At 41.9% G+C, this 19623-nt stretch overlaps 1 protein-coding gene across 2 annotated transcripts in view; it reads right to left on the bottom strand.

Annotated features, from left to right (window-relative positions):
* Positions 1-19623, bottom strand: part of TRIT1 (tRNA isopentenyltransferase 1) — a 153107-nt gene that overhangs the window by 75614 nt on the left and 57870 nt on the right. The gene's annotated exons all lie outside the window — the stretch shown is intronic.

Below are 19623 nucleotides of genomic sequence, written 5' to 3'. Positions count from 1 at the left end.
GTAACGGGTCGGAGCTGCTTGGTGGAGCCAACGCCGCTGGTGGGGGGTCTGGCGTGACGGGTTCTCTCTCCCTTTCTCACAAACTCCAGGACTCTCTCTCTCTTTGCTTTGCTTCGCCCCTTCTCTCCTCTCTCTTGCTTAGTCCAACAACAACTTCCGCTCTTGCTTTCGCGCGCGCTCTATATAGCGCCTCAGGCGATCAAGCCGCTGGTGTCCAGGACACTCCCATCGGTCAGCTCGCCTCGGCCCTGATTGGTCGGCACGGCCCTCTGGCTCCGCCCTTGATGACGATGGGCGGGCACGCCCAGGAGTCGGCAGCTCCTCCCCCTTCTTCTCCAAGCCGACCTCGTGGCGAATGGAGTCGCGGAGGGAACAGTTGGCAATTGTTGGAAGGGGAATGTGAATGAAAGGGGATATACTCTTATTTCACTTGGTGCAATGGAGTATTTCAATTAATGGAAGACACAGCCTTACACTAATACACATAATAAGGATATAACTATTGAACAGGGATATATGGTGTCCTTCGTGTATGCTTTATGGAATTAACTATGGGAACGCCCTTTGACCTTTATACACAGACTGGAGGCAGGAGGGTCCAGAATAAAGCAATAATAAAAAAAACAATAAAAAACACAATCCTCATATCCACAATATATACATATATATATGTATATATGTGTATATATATATATATATATATATCTATATATATATCTATATATATATATATATATATCTATATATATATCTATATATATATCTATATATATATATATATATATATCTATATATATATCTATATATATATCTATATATATATCTATATATATCTATATATATATATATATATATCTATATATATATCTATATATATCTATATATATCTATATATATCTATATATATCTATATATATCTATATATACATATATATATATATATACATATATATATATATATATATATATATATATATCTATATATACATATATATATATATATATATATATATATATATATATATATATATATATATATATATATATATATATATATATATATATATATATATATATATACATACACACACACATACATACATACATACAGTCACGTGAAAAGGTAAGTACACCCCATGTAAAGTTTTGACTTTTTCAACATATTTCAACAATATTGTGAAAGATAAAGGTGATATAATATAACAAATATCATGAAACATTTACATTTTGTAGTCCATTGTATAATTTAAATAAACATAAATGCAAATTTTGCATGTGCAAAAAGTAAGTATACCCTTGGCTCTAATGGGTGGTATTGCCCCCTTTGGCAGAAAACCTCAAGTAGGCGTTTCTTATAACTGTCTACCAGTCTGACATTGACTGGGAGAAATTTTTGCCCACTCCTCCATGCAGAATTGTTTCAGCTGTGCGATGTTTGAGGGGTTTGTTGCATGCACAGCTCGTTTCAAACCCCCCCACAACATCTCGATGGGATTTAGATCCAGGCTTTGACTTGGCCATTCCAGAAGCCTCCATTTCTTTCTTTTCAGCCATTCCTTGGTGGATTTACTGGTATGTTTAGGGTCATTGTCATGTTGCAAGGTCAACCTTCGGTTGAGCTTCAACTTTCCGACAGATGGCCTCACATTATCCTCAAGCACCCTCTGGTACAATGAAGAATTCATTGTGGATTATATGATGGTGAGCTGCTCAGGCCCTGATGCAGCAAAACTGCCCCAAACCATAATATTTCCATCAGCTGAGAGACCTTATATAGACAGGTGTGTGCCTTTCGAAATAATCTCTAATCAATTGAATTTAACAAAGGTTGAATCCAATCAAGGTGTATAAACATCTCAAAGATGATCAAGAGAAATGGGAGGCACCTGAGCAAAATTTCAAGTGTCATCGCAAAGGGTATGAATACTTTTGTCAATGTGATATTTCAGTTTTTTATTTTTAATAAATTTGCAAAACTTTCTAAAATCCTGTTTTCTCTTTGTCATTATGGGGTATTGAGTGTAGCTTGATGAGGGAAAAAATGAATTTAAACAATTTCAACATAAGGCTGCAACATAACAAAATATGAAAAAGGTGAAGGGGTCTGAATACTTTTTGAATGCACTGTAAATGACGAATTGCAAAAATATGAAAATTGAACTACTTTTGAAGCGGGTGGAGGGTGACAGGGATTGAGGGGGGAGGGGAGGGGGACAACAACTCTTTTCGGGGGACAACAACTCTTTTCGGGGGACAACACCTCTTTTCAAGTTATTCAGGTCATATTTAAACACGATCATGATGTGGGTGTCAAACTAAACAAAGGAAAACAAAAGACCATTATAAAATTACTAAATTGAACAAGCATTCTGAGTATTGCGCTGCAATACATGTCCCCTACCGGCAGTCTGTCGTCCGGAAAACTGTTGGGGCAGCCTGCACGTATTGCACTGTGTGAATTATATAATTACCAACTCACGGTCTGAGGTAACTCGGCTAAAAATTATCCGAGTTGCACCAAATAAAGTTCATGAATGGTTGCTTAGACCCCTACTTCTCACTAAAAGGGGAAAAAGAATGTAAATCGGAGTTAAAATAAGTCCGCAAGGTCACTCCATGGAGCAGCCTGCACGTATTGCACTGTGTGAATTATATAATTACCAACTCACGGTCCGAGGTAACTCGGCTAAAAATTATCCAATTTGCACCAAATAAAGTTTATGAATGGTTGCACAGACCCCTACTTCTCACTAAAAGTGGAAACAGAATGTAAATTGGAGTTAAAACAAGGAATATTAACAGCTTTGACTTACCGCACTCCAAATTATAGTCCGGAAAACTGCTGGGGAAATTACCAAAGTTCAAAGTGCCATAACTTTGTCAAAAATGATTGAAACGTCGTGAAGTTCGAACTTGATCTGTAACCTATCATGAGGAAACCATGTACCAAGTTTGAAATCATTAGCATTAAGAGTTTAGAAAAAAAAGTCCGGAAAGCTGTTCTTTGCGTGACGGACGGACAGACGGAGGGACGGAGTGCAAACCTATAGTCCCTTCCGGTGTACACCGGTAGGGGACTAATAACAGGTACTTTACCGGGAAAAATGAAAAATAATTATTGTGCTTTTAGAAAAGAGTCGTTTTAACTGGCATTAAACTTCAACACAACAGATTCAAACAATCTCACGATAAATTCACCAAATGTCCGTCTGTCCGTTCGAAGGTACCGCAAAAACGGCTAAACCGATCGCAACAATATTTTGGGTGGGTATTCCTGGGACCCCTGGGAGTAAAATAGGCTATATTGTTTTTCCAATTTTTCCAAGTTTTCGAATTTTCCAGTTTTTCCAAACACTATGGAATAATATTTAGCGATATGAACAGTGATGTGGCTTTTATTGAATTTCTACAAACACTGTTTAGATTTTGACGACAATTATGAACCTGCCGCGAATGCGGAAGTGGACAGATGACGGCAATGCGCGGGTTTGATAATATCCAAATACAACCGTCATTCAATCGTAATGATAAAATCGTTAAACGTTAATAGTGTTAATAGTTTTGTTAAAGTATCAATTGATGATTGGAATTGAGAGAATACAATTACGATTTTGAATTCATAATTGTGTTCACCCAACCGTACGGAACTTCACATCAGGATTTAAATATTTGTTGATGTCACGAATGTTGTTAAAAGTTTATTTTTTATTTTAATGTTATTTCATTTGTGATTGGAGTTATGCTGTTTGGAATGAAAAAAGAGATAGAGTTCAAGTGAATGACGAAAGCCGTAACGGTTTCTACTTTCTAAACGTGAATTCGTGGATCGCCTTATGCAGATTTGCCATTGACTCGGTATGGAACAAACGTACCCGTTTGTTTGCCAACAGGTACGTTTTTCATGGAAATCCTTCATGGACTTGCTGTCCATGTCTGACGTGTGACTGAAGGTGCTACAGGAATGTGGAATTTATTGGTTTCATCCTTTAGCATTCGCCGTTTCTGCATTGTCTGTTTGCTTCTGGCCTCCCACCCGTCGAGATGCATCGAATTAAACACATTTGTCAAAATGCATCGAATGAAAGACATCTGTTGAGACGCATCGAATGAAACGCATCTGTCGAGACGCATCGAATGAAACGCATCTGTCGAGGTGCATCTAGTCGATGCGCATCTGTCGAGGTGCATCTAGTCGATGCGCATCTGTCGAGGCGCACATGTCGAGGCGCACCCGTCGAGACGCATCGAATGAATGAAACGCATTTGTCAAAATGCATCGAATGAAAGATATCTGTTGAGACATCAAATTAAATGCATCTGTCGAGGCGCATCTAGTCGAGGCGCATCTAGTCGAGGCGCATCTAGTCGAGGCGCATCTAGTCGAGGCGCATCTAGTCGAGGCGCATCTAGTCGAGGGGCATCTAGTCGAAGGGCATCTAGTCGACGGGCATCTAGTCGAGGGGCATCTAGTCGAGGGGCATCTAGTCGAGGGGCATCTAGTCGAGGGGCATCTAGTCGAGGGGCATCTAGTCGAGGGGCATCTAGTCGAGGGGCATCTAGTCGAGGGGCATCTAGTCGAGGGGCATCTAGTCGAGGGGCATCTAGTCGAGGGGCATCTAGTCGAGGGGCATCTAGTCGAGGGGCATCTAGTCGAGGGGCATCTAGTCGAGGGGCATCTAGTCGAGGGGCATCTAGTCGAGGGGCATCTAGTCGAGGGGCATCTAGTCGAGGGGCATCTAGTCGAGGGGCATCTAGTCGAGGCGCATCTAGTCGAGGCGCATCTAGTCGAGGCGCATCTAGTCAAGGCGCATCTAGTCAAGGCGCATCTAGTCAAGGCGCATCTAGTCAAGGCGCATCTGTCGAGATGCATCTGTCGAGATGCATCGAAAGAAACATCTGTCGAAACATGTCAAAACGCATCCGTCGAGACGCAACCGGCGAGACGCAACCGGCGAGACGCAACCGGCGAGACGCAACTGGCGAGACACATTTGTCGAAATGCATCTTTTGAAACTGCTCCTGGGCTTTATATTTTGCATGTGAAAAGGTGGAGTGGTTCCGAGCAACCCTCGACTCCGATTCTGCAACGAAATTGAACGGCATCAGCTTGGGTGTCTCAAAAACCTGCTCTTGCAGATCCTCTTTCTATTTTCATCCTATAATTTGCCCTTAATCATCTTCCATCTGCTTAGAAATCAGTCAACATAACCACATTACATAAACAAAGTGCAAAAACGGATCCGCCGATCTTCAGACCTTCCAGCTTACTTCCAATCATCAGCAAGGTCATTGGATCCATCATCACAGTAGATATCCAATCCTTCCTCCTCTCCAACAGTCTGATCTCTGTCCCTCAGTTCGTATTCAGATCAGGTCACTCTACCTTGGACATGCTTCTTCTACCCCCCCCTCAACAATAGATGGAGGCCCTCAATGACAGGCATGAGATCACGGCCACCTCTAATGACACATCTTAAGCATTTGATAATCTGGCATCATGCCTTGCTCTCCAAACTCTCTGCCGATGGCATCAAAGGTCACCTCATATCATGGATCACTGACTTCATCCACACTCTTATGGTCAGCATGGAGCTCTTAAAGAGATCCCCTCATCTCATCTTCCTGTCAAGGGCCCCCATTAACTCACCTTAAGGGAGTGTTCTGGCCCCATGCTATTCCTAATCATATTCAATGACCTCTCTGGCTCTCTGGAAGATCCTCTTTATCTCTTTGCTCTCTGGCTCTCTGGAAGATCCTCTTTATCTCTTTGCTCTCTGCCGTGACATCCCTCATCCTTCATATAGGGAGGCAGCAACCTCTCCCCTCTCTTCAGACCTTACAAAATCACAAGCTGGACAAACACTTGGAATGTCTTTCAATTGAGACAAACCCAGACTCTCTCACTATCTCTCTGAACGGAGTATCTGGCAAACCCTCCCATCTACGTTTTTAAATCCTCAAGCAGTGGTTCCCAAACTGGGGGGTGCACCACCCTTTTAAGGTGTGAGGTCATGTGAAAAAAAAATCATTTTTAATGTTGAATTTGGCTTAGATATTCAAAAATTGATAAATTAAACTAGATATTCCAATAAACACTAACGTTCTCTGCCGAGCAAAATGCCCACGACTTTCAAACATCGAGCCAGCTCCGTGCTTGCTTCCACTTGTGAATAACACCACAACTAGTGGATTTCTAAACCAAAAACAACTAAACAATATAAGCTTGGTGTTGCTTTGCCTTGGTGGTGGGAAGAGGATGCTGTAATCATTGATGGTATAGCGATCGTGGCATCAGCATCTCCCGTGCCATTTGCTTTGCTGGATTATCTTTTTCACAACCTAAAGCCAGGGGGACCTACTCACAGAACTTCCCGTCAGGACTTAAATCCGGAATGAGCTACGTATTCATATTCTTCAATCATCTCTGTTGTAGTGTAATATCAACAGCAGGCAGTGGCCATGGTGTCATCGTGTCTGACTGTGCTTTACTGCATCCACAATATAATTTATTTCAATTAAAAAGTGGGGGCATGAGGGTTTGGTGAAAACCAAAAAGGGGCATCATGCCTAAAAGTTTGGGAACCACTGCCCTTGAGGAAGTTCAGTCACTCAGACTCATGGGTCTCATGCAGCCATGATCATTCTTGGGCACTCCATATTTCAAGGTTGACCTCCAAAGCCAGCCGTCCCATGGGCATCCTCCATCATACAAAGTCCTTCCTTTGTACACCTGAACTCATATCCACCTCCAAGGCCTTCATTCACAGCTTGATGTAGACCACCTCCAAGGCCTCTTGAAGAGCTTCCAGTTCATTGGAATCTCCTGCGTTGAAGCTGAGTCTATCGCTTTCCCATCGCAGACAGGTCAGTGGTTTCTACTGCCCCCTTTCTAGCCTTGCACCCTCCACTCTTTCCGTGCTTTGTCTCCCCCAGGTTTCTGCAGGGCACACAAGGTCCGGCATCAACCCCCTTCTGATAAAACTCATAAAATCCAGAATCAATGCTCACTTCCACTCACTGCCTTTTTTCCCCCCCACCAGTGGAACCAATGACAACATTCTCTTCAATCTCATTCTTCCCTCCCCAGGTCTGCAAACCCAATCCAAAACCACAATATTTTCTTCCCCAGTTAACCACGGCACCCCACCTCCAAAAACCAAATTTCCAGTGTTTCCTTCTGTATCTATTTTGTCCACCTTGTGTCAGCCCCTACTCCTCAATCTTCCCCACATCACTTATTTATCCAAGTCTCCGTCTATTTTGTCCCTCAACCCTGCTGTTGGCATCACCCCCATCTCTCGACTGTACCTTTTGTTCTATTGGGTCCTGATCCATCCTGTGTTCTGGCTCTTCCATGAGGCTTGACTATGTATATAAATTGAAAATGCCTGGGTAGAAAAGTGTTTTTAGAAAAGGAAAGAAAAGTCTGCATTTTCCTTTGGCAAAGATTGCCAAAACAAAAGAGCACCAATAAGAGCCCGTATACAAAATGGTAGGTGGATGGGCTGCTTCATACCATCAACGGTGATTTTTCTTTATCATTTGCTTGCAGTGAGAAAAAGTCAAGCTGGCGAGGAGCTAAACACAAGGATCCCTCGAAAAGAATGCATCTACGAGCAAATCAAATCGGAAGGAAACTCTGAACGCCAAGTCTATGACTACTCGAGCAACAAAAAAGGGCACTTTGCATACTTGGCAGGCTTGGTCAAAGCTTGGCTCTCTCATGATCACACAGCTGGAGGAGTTGTGAAAATGCAGTGAGTGAGCGAGCATGGGCTGGGAAACCTGGTGGAGTATAGCTGAAAAAACACGACGAATCATTCGTTGTGATTCAAAAGAGATTAAAGAAACGAACAAGTTGACAAGCATCACTGGGTGGATAATTGAAGGCGTTCTCCATTTTTAAATGGCAATGCTAATTTTCCAGTTGATGTCCAACAAATGTTACAAAGAAGACGATGCCAATGAGAAATAATTACTTGTGTTAAATAAAATGTGTCATCAAACAAGCGAACGCCAAAAACGTTGTCACATCAAGAATCCGTAAGGAAATTAACATTGGATTTTATTGCCATCGAAAAACATTTGAAAACTAGAACGGCACTCGGTAGAGCTCATACTTCTGCCAGGCTGAACAGTTTAAGTTTTGTATCCCACCGATAGGCCAGATCCAAATCTGGATCTTTACCAAAATTGAATAAATTAGTCCTCGTCACACACCCAACCTGTCCATGCCATTTTGAGATACCCTGCTCAGACCGACAGACAGAGACAGAGACAGACAGACAGGGGTGAAAAACATAACCATCATCCATTGTTGGAGGGTAAAGGTAATAAATAAATAAATAAATAAATAATCACTCACTGGATTCATAAATAGTGTCAATGTCGAGTACTTTTCCTTCAAGCCGATATAATTGAAATGACAGAGCAAAGCATTCATGAAGGAAGCTGCGAGCCGAAGCATTCAACCTTCGACGATAATCAAACTCAAGATAAAGTTTTATTATGAAGTTGAATTTTCAATTGCATTGCAGCTTAAGCAGAAACTAGCTCAGGTTAAAGGTAAAAACTGAGGCCTTATAGCCTTTAATGCATGAAAAAGGCAAATTGGAAAGAAGTTTGACAACATGATGGTGCCGGCCTTTTTGGCTTTCACATTTGTGCAGATGGCACATCTTGCTCTGACTCCTCAGGATCAAATCTCAAATGCTGTGTTGATGCATCCATTACCTACTCGTGACCTTGTAACTCGAATGCAAAAATACAATGAAAATAAATAAATTAATGAATGAGTCGTGCAACCACAAAATGAACTGAAGTAAGATTATCTGTATTAGAAGCTGCAGGAGGACCAGGATGAGGAGGAAGCTACAGGACCTTTCAGGTGCATAGTTAGTATTTACATATCTTATACCTTAAAAATTTTGGCCAGATTTGTAATGATCTCAGCAAAAATATGAACAGCAAACTACAGAATGCACATCGAGACGAGGAAAAATATCCGATTAACTCCTGGCATTCGATTCTGCTATACTCCGTTTCAATTCCTAGATAGAGAACAAGCAACGGAGAAGCTGCACCAATACGCCGGGGCGCACACAAAGTTTGCATCCAGCAGACAAAGGCACACTACCAACTCGATGGGGAACTCTACTTCTCCAAACCGAACGATGAGTTTCTGCAACTCAAATCTGTGGAAGAATTACTCTCCCACTACATTCAGTATTCTCCCACTGCATTCCTCTCCAATCCCACTCTGCTCCACTGGTGCATTCCACACACATAGTTCACCTTTTCCCACTCTCCGATGTCCAATGGAAATTTACTCCTCTGCCTTTAGCTATGCTTATATTATTATTTTACTTCTTTATTTAACTGCATGCTGAGCTCCCAAGGTCAAATAGTTGGGGTTTGGTGAGGGGGGTAAGGGGGCGTCTGCTTGCATTTCATTTGAAGCAAAACAAGTGTTGGAAAAACAAAAAAGTACTTAAAAGGTCAAAATTAAAGTATGAGTATAAAAAACAAATGCACGATCACGACCTAACGTACCTGAAGATGCTCTGGGTCTCTGCAATATCTTGCTCTGGTATCGCCTTCAATTGCCCTTTACTCCTGGTGTGTGTGTGTGTGTGTGTGTGTGTGTGTGTGTGTGTGTGTGTGTGTGTGTGTGTTTATGAATGATGCCACTCCTTTTTGCATTGTGATGATACATAGGGCTGACGAAGCAGTTTCCGAGGCTATTGGGCACAATCCTGGACAGGTCGTCACTCCGGCACAGTCTTAGTTTACCATCAAAGCTCCGTAATTACAGAGCATGCGTCCTTCATGTTCTCTTCCATGGTTGTGAGACCAAGACCCTTTTGAAAAGGACCAAGATATCCTACAAGCTTTCCATATGCGATGTCAATGACACATCCTTCGGGTTTGATGGTGTAACTGAGTCTCAAACAGCAGCATTTGTAAAGATCGGCCGGATCACACTTGATATTGCAAGGAGACGTTATTCCCTGTTTGGACACATACGCCACTTAAGTGAACATGTACCGGCTCATTTCTCCCTGGAATTTGCCACAAATCTTTACAATGTTCACCGACCCAATCCAACCTGGTGCAGTCCTCAATGACGCACAAAATTATCTTGGTTTCGCCAGTGTGCCAATGAGATTGGCCTTCGCCCACGTGAATTTTGGCAGAAGGCAGAAGACCGACAGTTATGAGGGTCGCTATGTCCCTTAGTCGGGCATGCGGATTAGTAGTAGTAGTAATAGATGTTGTAGTAGTAGTCTTAGTAGTAGTAGTAGTAGTAGTAGCAGCAGTAGTGGTGTTAGTAGTAGTCAAGTTAGTAGTAGTAGGTAAGTAGTAGTAGTACTCAGGGTATTTGTGGTATTTTGGGTCATTGGGGTCTTTTGTGTATTTTGGGTCCTTAGGGTCTTTTTTGTTTTCGGGGTCATTTGGGTCGTCAGGGTCTTTTGGGTCCTCAGGGTATTTTGGGGTCCACGGGGGATTTTAGGTCCTCGGGTTATTTTGGGAATCAAGTGTTTTCGGGGTATTAGAGGTCTTCAGGGATCTTAGTGTTCTTAAAGGGTCTTGAAAGGTCAAAGGAGTCTCAGCAGTCTAACGTGAGAAAACGTGCATTCCAATAGGTATGGAATTAATGGACTACATAATTAATAGACAGGATGCCACCAAGTTGAAACAGCATGTAATTGAAAGACATATAGTCACACAGCCAGAGAACATAAAACAGCAAGTTTTGAATTGTTTTTTTTTTTAATTCTGGCGGCCAGATCGTGCGATCAATCATGTTGAATTTTTAAAAGTATATTCCACTTGATGACTAGATCATACTTGTAAAGTTTGACTTCAATCCTTATGGTGGAGAAATAATAAATTATTTATTTTCCTTTAATCCAAAATGGCTGCTGGACCATGTGAGCTATGATTTATTTTAAATCACCCTGTTATCCACAAGGTTTGGGGAACACGTGTGGTGAAGTTTGAACTCGACCTGTCCAGCCGTTCTGGAGGAGTTGATTTTTAAAGGTTTCGTCTGCATAAAATCATACATGCCAAACCATGTAAACTATGATGTTAAAATTTACATCCCATATTCACAAAGTCCAGTAGAACTTGAGCAAGAAGTTTGGCATCGATCTGATCAGCCATTCCTGAGAGGTTGACTTTTAAAGTTTTTATGTTCAATTCAATATGGCTGCCGAACCACATCACCTATGATATCATCGATTTACATTCTTCTTATATTTTTGCATAGATGCCGTAGAACACGCTCCAGAAATTTAAAACCGATTGGATAAAGTGTTGTACTTGTCGAATTATGACGTCATAATGAAGGCACAGATGACGTCATGGTCAACAACACTTATTCCCCCATGCAGAGTACTTTACAATGAGCTGTTTCAATTTTTTTTCCAATGAGCGGTTTCGGAGATAGAGAGGTCCAAAGTTTTCCAATTTTTTTCATTTTCCAAGATGGTGCCCATACCACGTGACCTAAGACATCATAGTTATCATTAAAAAAAATTCAACACGAGCAGATGTATATTCCGGTGAATATTCTCCCTGCAATTCCGGCGACTGGCTTTGGAGGCCAGCTTGGAAATGTGGTTTTCCCAGGAAAGATCATGGCAGATGGTGAGACCCAAAAGCTTGAGTGACAGAACTTCTTTGAGAGGATTGTTCAGAAAGTAGATGGGAGGGTTGTCTAGTTCAGCATTTCCCAACCTGGGGGAAATTTCCCCCTGGGGGGAAATTTTAGGAATCCAGGGGGGAAACTTATTCCAAGGGATATACAATATTAGCATTCGTGTAATATTGTGCTTTCGTGAATAAATCTCAAATCTTTAATTATTTTGTTCTTCGACTTTTTACTTAACAAAAACATTAATAACATAGTCGGTAAATAAAATTTTATATGCAATAAAAATTTTTAAATAAAATTTATATGTATGAGTGTGTATGTGTCTCTGTGTATGTGTAGGTTTGTATGTATGTGTAGGAGTGTGTGGGTGTGTGTGTGTTGCTATATTTTTATGTTATTTATTGTTATTTATGTTAAGTGAATAAATTTTGTTTTGGCTACTTTTTTTCCTTGTTCATATATATATATATATATATATATATATATATATATATATATATATATATATACAGTCACGTGAAAAAGTAAGTACACCCCATGTAAAGTTTTGACTTTTTCAACATATTTCAACATACAGCTATTTGATCTTCATTTCAACAATATTGATAGATAAAGGAGATATAATCTATCTATAATTCCAGTAATCTCTGTATGTCTGTGACCGCTGTTTCTCGACAACCACGGGTCCGATATACTTTAAACTTGCCAGGTATATTGCTGGGGACCTGAGGATGTGCCTTTTCAAGGTTTCATATTAATCGGACAAGTAGTTACCGAGCTATGTCCAAAAAAGGATTCAACCAATCAGAGAGCAGCGAGTTATCACGTGTGCCGAACGTGGCGAACAGACTCTGCCTCGGACGGCACATTTGAGAGCGTATTCATTTATTTCACGTTGGCAAACTATGTTGCCGCTATGTTGGCGTTAAACTATGTTTTAAAACTAATTAAAACTAATTTGCGATTCTTTCGCTTTCCTGCGCGTTTGTGCACGCTATGGCGATTTCTTTACCAAACTCCGCAAGCCGTTCGCTTTGGACCAAACCATTTCATGTAAATAGAGGGGGGGGATTGTCACCGTACTCGCAAGCCGTTCGCTTTGGACCAAACCATTTCATGTAAATAGAGGGGGGGGGGGGGATTGTCACCGTACTCGCAAGCCGTTCGCTTTGGCTTTGCGAATGGACCAAACCATTTCATGTAAATAGAGGGGGGGGGATATAATTTTAGATATATATATAGTACGGGCATGCCCTAGTATATCAAATACCATGAAACATTTACATTTTGTAGTCCCTGGTGTTGGGCTAGCGGCTAGGGTGCCGGCTTAGGATCCTAGGATCCTGGGTTCGAATCTCGGTCGATCGTCGAATTAATGCCAGGGGGGTTGACTCAGCCTGTCATCCTTCCGAGGCCGGCTAATTGAGTACCAGTTCACTGGTAATTCCCTGTTTGCCGTTGAAGGCGGCAAAAAGGGTTGGCGTCAGGAAGGGCATCCGGCCGTAAAACATTGCTTCAAAAAGGGGACCAAAAAACAACAACTACCACGGTCCCCGAAAAGGCCAACCCCCGCTTTGCGGGGGAAAATGGCCTCTGAACGGTGGTTTATTTACATTTTGTAGTCCATTGTATAATTTACATAAACATAAATACAAATTTCACATGTGGAAAAAGTAAAAAGTGTATATATATATATATATATATATATATATATATATAAGGGGGGGGGGAGGGAGGGGTGGGGGGGGGGAATCCAGACGGTTGAACTGGTTGAAGGGGGAAACGACAGAAAAAAGATTTGGAACCACTGGTCTAGTTGGTCTTTTCAGAGAGACATAGTAAGAGTGAGATTTGTCAGGATTGAAAGACATGTTCCACTTGTTTGACCAGTCTGATTTTGTCCAGGTCTGCAGAGAGTGAGGAGGCTGCAGACTGCCGATCTGAGGGATGAGGAATGGAGCGGCAGAGAGTGGAGTCATCAGCAAAGAGATAGAGGATTTTCCAGAGAGTTGGAGAGATCAAGATCTCTTCTGGTGAAACTGCCAAAATCAAGACTCTCTGCTCACCTTCACTCTTTCATTCCTCTTTTCTCCCAACTCTGGAACAAACTCCCACACTCTCTTCAATCCCACTCCTCCCTCCAGGTCTATAAAACAGCTGTTCACCACCATCTCTTATATTCCCCCATCCAAAACCTTGATCTTTTCTAACCCTGTTAATACACCCCAAATCCACTTCCTTGAAATTTCCTCAAAGTCCTTGTAGTGTCCATCATGTTTATCCCGTGTATCCCGCCCCAGCCCTCTCCCTTCAACAGATCACCCGATGTTCATGCTTCCCTCTGTCTTCCCCTCTTGTCTCCCACTCCGTTTCTCGTATGTTTTGTGTTCGCTCTTATACGAGCCTAGACTTAATATACACAAAAAAAAGTATCCAGGAACAAACATATTGAGATTCATTGTGAATAATCGAGATCGTCAGACGTTGGGCTGTACAACGTGAGGAAAAGGGAATTGGGGGTTGGGAAGGGTATCGACTCATGACAAAGACAAAAGGAATGAGGAAGGAATCCATAAGAAGTCAAAGTCATATAAATCAAAAACTGAACAAAACATTGATGCAGGTGGTGAAATATTGGGCATGGCAGACAAGCTAAGAAGGGTAAATTAAGCCTTCAAAAGAGCCATAGAAGGGGTCAAATGGCATCAGTCAAGAAAGCAACAGCCATCATTCACAAGCTCCCAGTAAAATAAATTAATAAATAATGATGATTAAATGATAATAAAATTTCCAACATCCAAGGAATTAAGTCTTACAAAGTACCAAGTAAGCCCCTGGGTGTGTTTTGGCTGACAGACAATGCAAGCAGACTTTGCATGTCATGAGGAACTAGCCTGTCCTGCCATGCAAGCAGATCACAAATAACTCTTCAAAGAATTTAAACCTTCAATGCATTAAAACAAAGCATTTCAAATAAGATCCACCAAAGCGTAGGAGTGGGGGAGAGGGCATAAATGTCTCGTAACAAAAAAAATAGGACCACTGGGCCTGTAGCTTATCTGGGCTCTGGGATAATGTTGTAATCCAAATGTGGTTGCATTCTGACTGGTGGCTCTGGAGAAGAAGATTTTTTAAGCAATTTACTAAGTCCTCCATTTTGACCGACTTACAATCACGTGACCAGAATGAGCTTTACAATCCCTGTTACCAGTTAGGAGTGGAACCTTGGTACCAAATTTTAGCCAGATAGGCCCAGCGGTTTCGCTGGAGAAGTCAAAATAGGAGACGGACGGACAGTCGGACAGACGGACGGTGCACGATGACAATGCCTTTTCTGGCATTCCAATTCCAGATAAGCTAATAATCTGAGAATGGCACTTAGCAGCGCATACCTCCACCAGGCTGAACAGTTTCCTTTTTGTATCCCACTGATAGGCTGCATCTGGATTCGAACCTGAACCAAAATACAATTGGCTTATTCGCCAACCTCCACCAATTTTCGTCTGAATCCATCCACAACTTTTTGAGATATCCTGTTCACAAAGAGACAGGGGTGAAAACATAACCTCCGTCCACCTTTGGTGGCAAAGGTAATAAATGAGGAACACAGAATATTGCTGGGGTTTTAGAAAACCACTCAGAGGCAATGGCAACCACCATACATGTCCCTTAGTGTAGCTATTTCCGTCGTGTAAGATTACAATGGCTCCTTTCCCTTGTGTAGTAAGTTAGAGTGTCAATAAATGTGTTGGTGAAGTGCAGAGGACAGCGGAAAAGAGAACCTGTTATGTGACATTTGGTTACATTTGTGATGTCGTGATACAAAGAACATCTGAATGCACGACTTGGTGAATCAGGGTCATTCCAAAACAAGACTACACTTGGTGTATCAGGGTCATACCAAAACAAGACTACACTTGGTGCATCAGGGTCATACCAAAAAAATACCACACTTGGTATATCAGGGTCATACCAAAAAAATACCACACTTGGTATATCAGGGTCATACCAAAAAAATACCACACTTGGTATATCAGGGTCATACCAAAACGATAGTACAGTTTGTGTGTAAGGACCAAGGATCATACCAAAACTATACTGATCCTATAAAGTAATAATAATCACCACTTGGTGGCCAAAAACCCTCTCAAAATAGGAACTACTTCACAAACACCTGCTCACCCCTTCAAAATCCAGTACAGATGAAACCTCGTTGCTTTAGGCCACACTAGATAACACCACAGACGTTGCCTTACTGTTCAAGTGGCACAAGGACTGTTTCAAACACGAACAGGTGTTTGCTCAGCACGTTGGGGAAAAGTCAGAGCTGCAAGAAGAACTTCAAGAATGCATGCTAATCACCATGGCACATAGGAAAGTAAGCAACGGTGTGACCTTTGAATCCCGTTAAACTCGAGCTTTTCATGGAAATGGAGTCATCGTTCTCCACCCATGCTCACGCCGCCCTGCCCCTCCTCTTGCCAACGGGAGGCAGACACAAACAGATTGTAAACTGGAGGAGCGGGTGCCCGAGAGAGCATTCCCCTGTGCTCGCAAGCCAAGCCATACGCACAATTCTGACATCAAGCTAAATAATTCGGCCAAAAACAATGTTTACTGGGAGGCCTTCGTTATAAATCCTTCACTTTTCCAAACATATTAGTCACAACGGAGAGGAAAAATAGATATACAGTGCATTCAGAAAGTATTCAGACCCCTTCACTTTTTCAAACATATTCGTCACAACGGTGAGGAAAAATAGATACATTACACTTCCACAAAATCTACACTTTTGCTGAATTTTTACATTTTATTAGAATATAGACGTTGCCAAAATGGCAAACAGATTTTGCTTTGCCAATTTAATAACAACAAGAACAAATAATTATCAGAGAACAGGGAAATAGGGCAGGGAAGTGGGGGAGGAAGAAGTATGTTAAAGGTCGTAACCTCTAACCTAGATATTTGCTAAAAAAACACTGCCAATGCAAAAACACGGACTTGTCACCGTGCCCGAAATGGCTGGTCTGTACGGCAATGCAAAATATTCCCAGTGCTTGCACAAGTGAGACATCGATACCAGCAGTCAATGGATGGTGCATGCCCATCTCAAATAATAATTAAAGATTACGCATCACTCTGAGCGCGTGTGACTGTTATAGTACATTCCGAGTCACGGGAACACGTGCCGGAGCTGCTGCTTAAGGAGGACATCCAATGAGTGCAACGGGAGTTTCGGATCTCCTAAACTTGGCACACAAACGCAGGACCTTTCAAATACCCATAGATTAAACCATCCGTTATGATAAAGGCTCGCATTGGTGACTCACAGTACACTGCAGTCCATCAAAGTCTGCTTTGGTGATGCATCAAAAGCAATGCTCTCTATTCCAGGTTCCTCAGGATGACTCCATCTTTGCTCTTTACCTCTTTTTTTTGGGGTTCCTTCTGATGACTCCAATACAGTATTTGGTTTTCTGTTTCATTACCAGAGATACAGAAGGCTCATGAACAAAATTTGCAAAGTCAAACCCATCCTCCATTTGTCCCCTTTTCCTCTCCATTGACCAAATCAAAGAACAGAGGTTTCCACCGGTCCTTCAGGCATCTCAGGTTGGGTCCCTTGCCCAGCTATGACCTCCTCCTACCTTTGCTAACCTGCTCATTCTCCTTCTTGGCCAACTGCAGGTGAGGCTACTCGCAAAAATGACGTTCGTCAGCATGTTTGGATAATCCCTTGCGCAAAGGTGTTGGTGTGTGTGGACCTTTCATACCACAAACTTACAGCTCTTCAACAATTCAATAGAAAAGGAAAAGAAATAAATGCACTTGTCCAACTTTAAAGTACAGCTTTTGAAGTTTTTTTTTGTATACAGAATCGAGGCTCGTGTAAGAGCTAACACATTGAACATGAAAACATGCACAGACACATAAAACATACAATGCATGGACGGGAGACAAGAGGGGGAGAGAGAGGGAAGCACACAAGCACAACAGTAGAGAACAGGGACGTCGGTAGATCTGTGGAAGGGGGAGGACTGGGGATACACGGTACAAAGCAAATGAAGACTACGAGGAATTTCACTACGAGGAATTTCAGGAAAGAAGTTGGGGATTGAAAGAGGCAGATTTAGGGTGTTTTAACACGGGTAGAAAATATCAAGGTTTTGGATGGGGGGAGACAAGAAATGGTGGTGAACAGCTGTTTTAAAGACCTGGAGGCAGGCAAGGAATTGAAGAGAGAGGGAGTTTGTTCCAGAGGCAGGAGAAAAGAGGAATGAAAGTGAAGGTGAGCGGAGAGTCTTGATGTTGGGGGTTTCATCAGAGGAGGGATGCTGGCAGATCTTGTGTGTCCTGCAGGAATATTTGGGGGACAGAGCACAGACAACAGAGCAGGGGGAGTAAGGCTGGAGAGGAGTCGGTAGAAGACAGAAAGACCACCTAAAGACCACCAGTTTTAGAATTTTAACTACGAGTATAAACACTTCGCATGTATTTTCAAAATGGTACCATGAAGAAAGGCTGCTCAATTCAAAATTTACTTTTCCAAATCCAGACTACCACAAATGTATTCCAAAAAATCCACAACACCACAACATCCCTTGCCCAAGTTGGTCTTCCTTCAACCCCAATGGTTTCCATACACAAAACACTTGAAAATACATTTGTCAGCAGAGTATTTCCAAAGAACAATTAAATAAACATTTGCACAAGAACTCCTTTCGGTGACAGCAAACAGCTCCACACCATACAACTTCCTACGTTGCGCCAAAATGACAACGAGATAACAGCGCAGACCTTCAAGGTCGAGCATCCTGCTGGATACACATTGAAAGGCCACGCCCCTGGTTTCCCCCTGCCCTAAATTACGAGTCTCAATGATGCACCATCCCTTATCGGGCAAAATTCTTTGGACAAACCTCCTATCTTACTTTGGTTGTCAACTCCTCCTGGAGGTCCAACTGGTTGCAAAAAGGAGAATAAAAGCAACAATACCAACTGAGCACACACAAACTCTATTATAGTTCAGATGATGGGTTTTAAACTTTCAGCGTTCAGTATCAATGATGAAGTACTATACCATCTAAGGTGGGTAAACAAACGGATTTCTCATTCGAAAGGAAAGATGGAACACAATATTATGTGCAAAGCATTCGCACAAACAAAGTGGAACCGCGACCTGCAACGTTTCACCAAACATTGTTTAAAGTTTAAACTCACATCAGTGACGAATCTCTTGCCAAACACACACTTTGAACAGTTGCATAACACTCGTAATTAAAATACGTCCTTCAGTGAGTGACTACTGCACTGCGCTCAATAAATAAACAACAAATAAATAAAAAATAATAAGTTAACTAGAACAGCCCTCGCAAGAGCAGATACCTCCACCAAGCTGAACATTTTGTGTTTGGTATCCCACCGACATGCCAAATCTGCATCTGAACCCGAAACAAAATCGAATCAGCTTGTTCTTGTCACCGACCCAGCTCATCCATCAACCCTGAATCCTGAATCTTGAACCCTGAATCCTGAATCCGTCCATAACTTTTTGAAATATTGTTATATATATATATGTATATGTTTTTTTTTGTTTTTGGCCCCATCACTCAATAGTGAAGTATCACTTAAAATTATCGTATTCAGATCCAAATTTTATCTTCACCAAAATCAAATCAATTAAGTCCTTGTCAAACACCCAACCTGTTCACAAAGTTTTGTCCAAATCCCTCCATTACTTATTTTTGAGATATCATGCTCGCAGACCGAGACGGATGAAAACATAACCTCCATCCACCTTCAATGAACCACCTTTAGAGGCCATTTTTCCCCACAGAGCAGGGGTTGGCCTTTTTGGGGGCACCCTGGTCCCCTTTTTGAAGCAATGTTTTTATGGCCGGATGCCCTTCCTGCCGCCAACCCTGTTGGTCGCCTCTTGCGACACAAAGGGAATTACCAGT

The sequence above is a fragment of the Myxine glutinosa genome, chromosome 8 (assembly GCF_964187855.1).
Source record: "Myxine glutinosa chromosome 8, kmMyxGlut1.1, whole genome shotgun sequence".
NCBI lineage: Eukaryota > Metazoa > Chordata > Myxini > Myxiniformes > Myxinidae > Myxine > Myxine glutinosa.
Note: the sequence above shows the minus strand (reverse complement) of the source record. Positions and strands in the feature narration are given on the sequence as shown.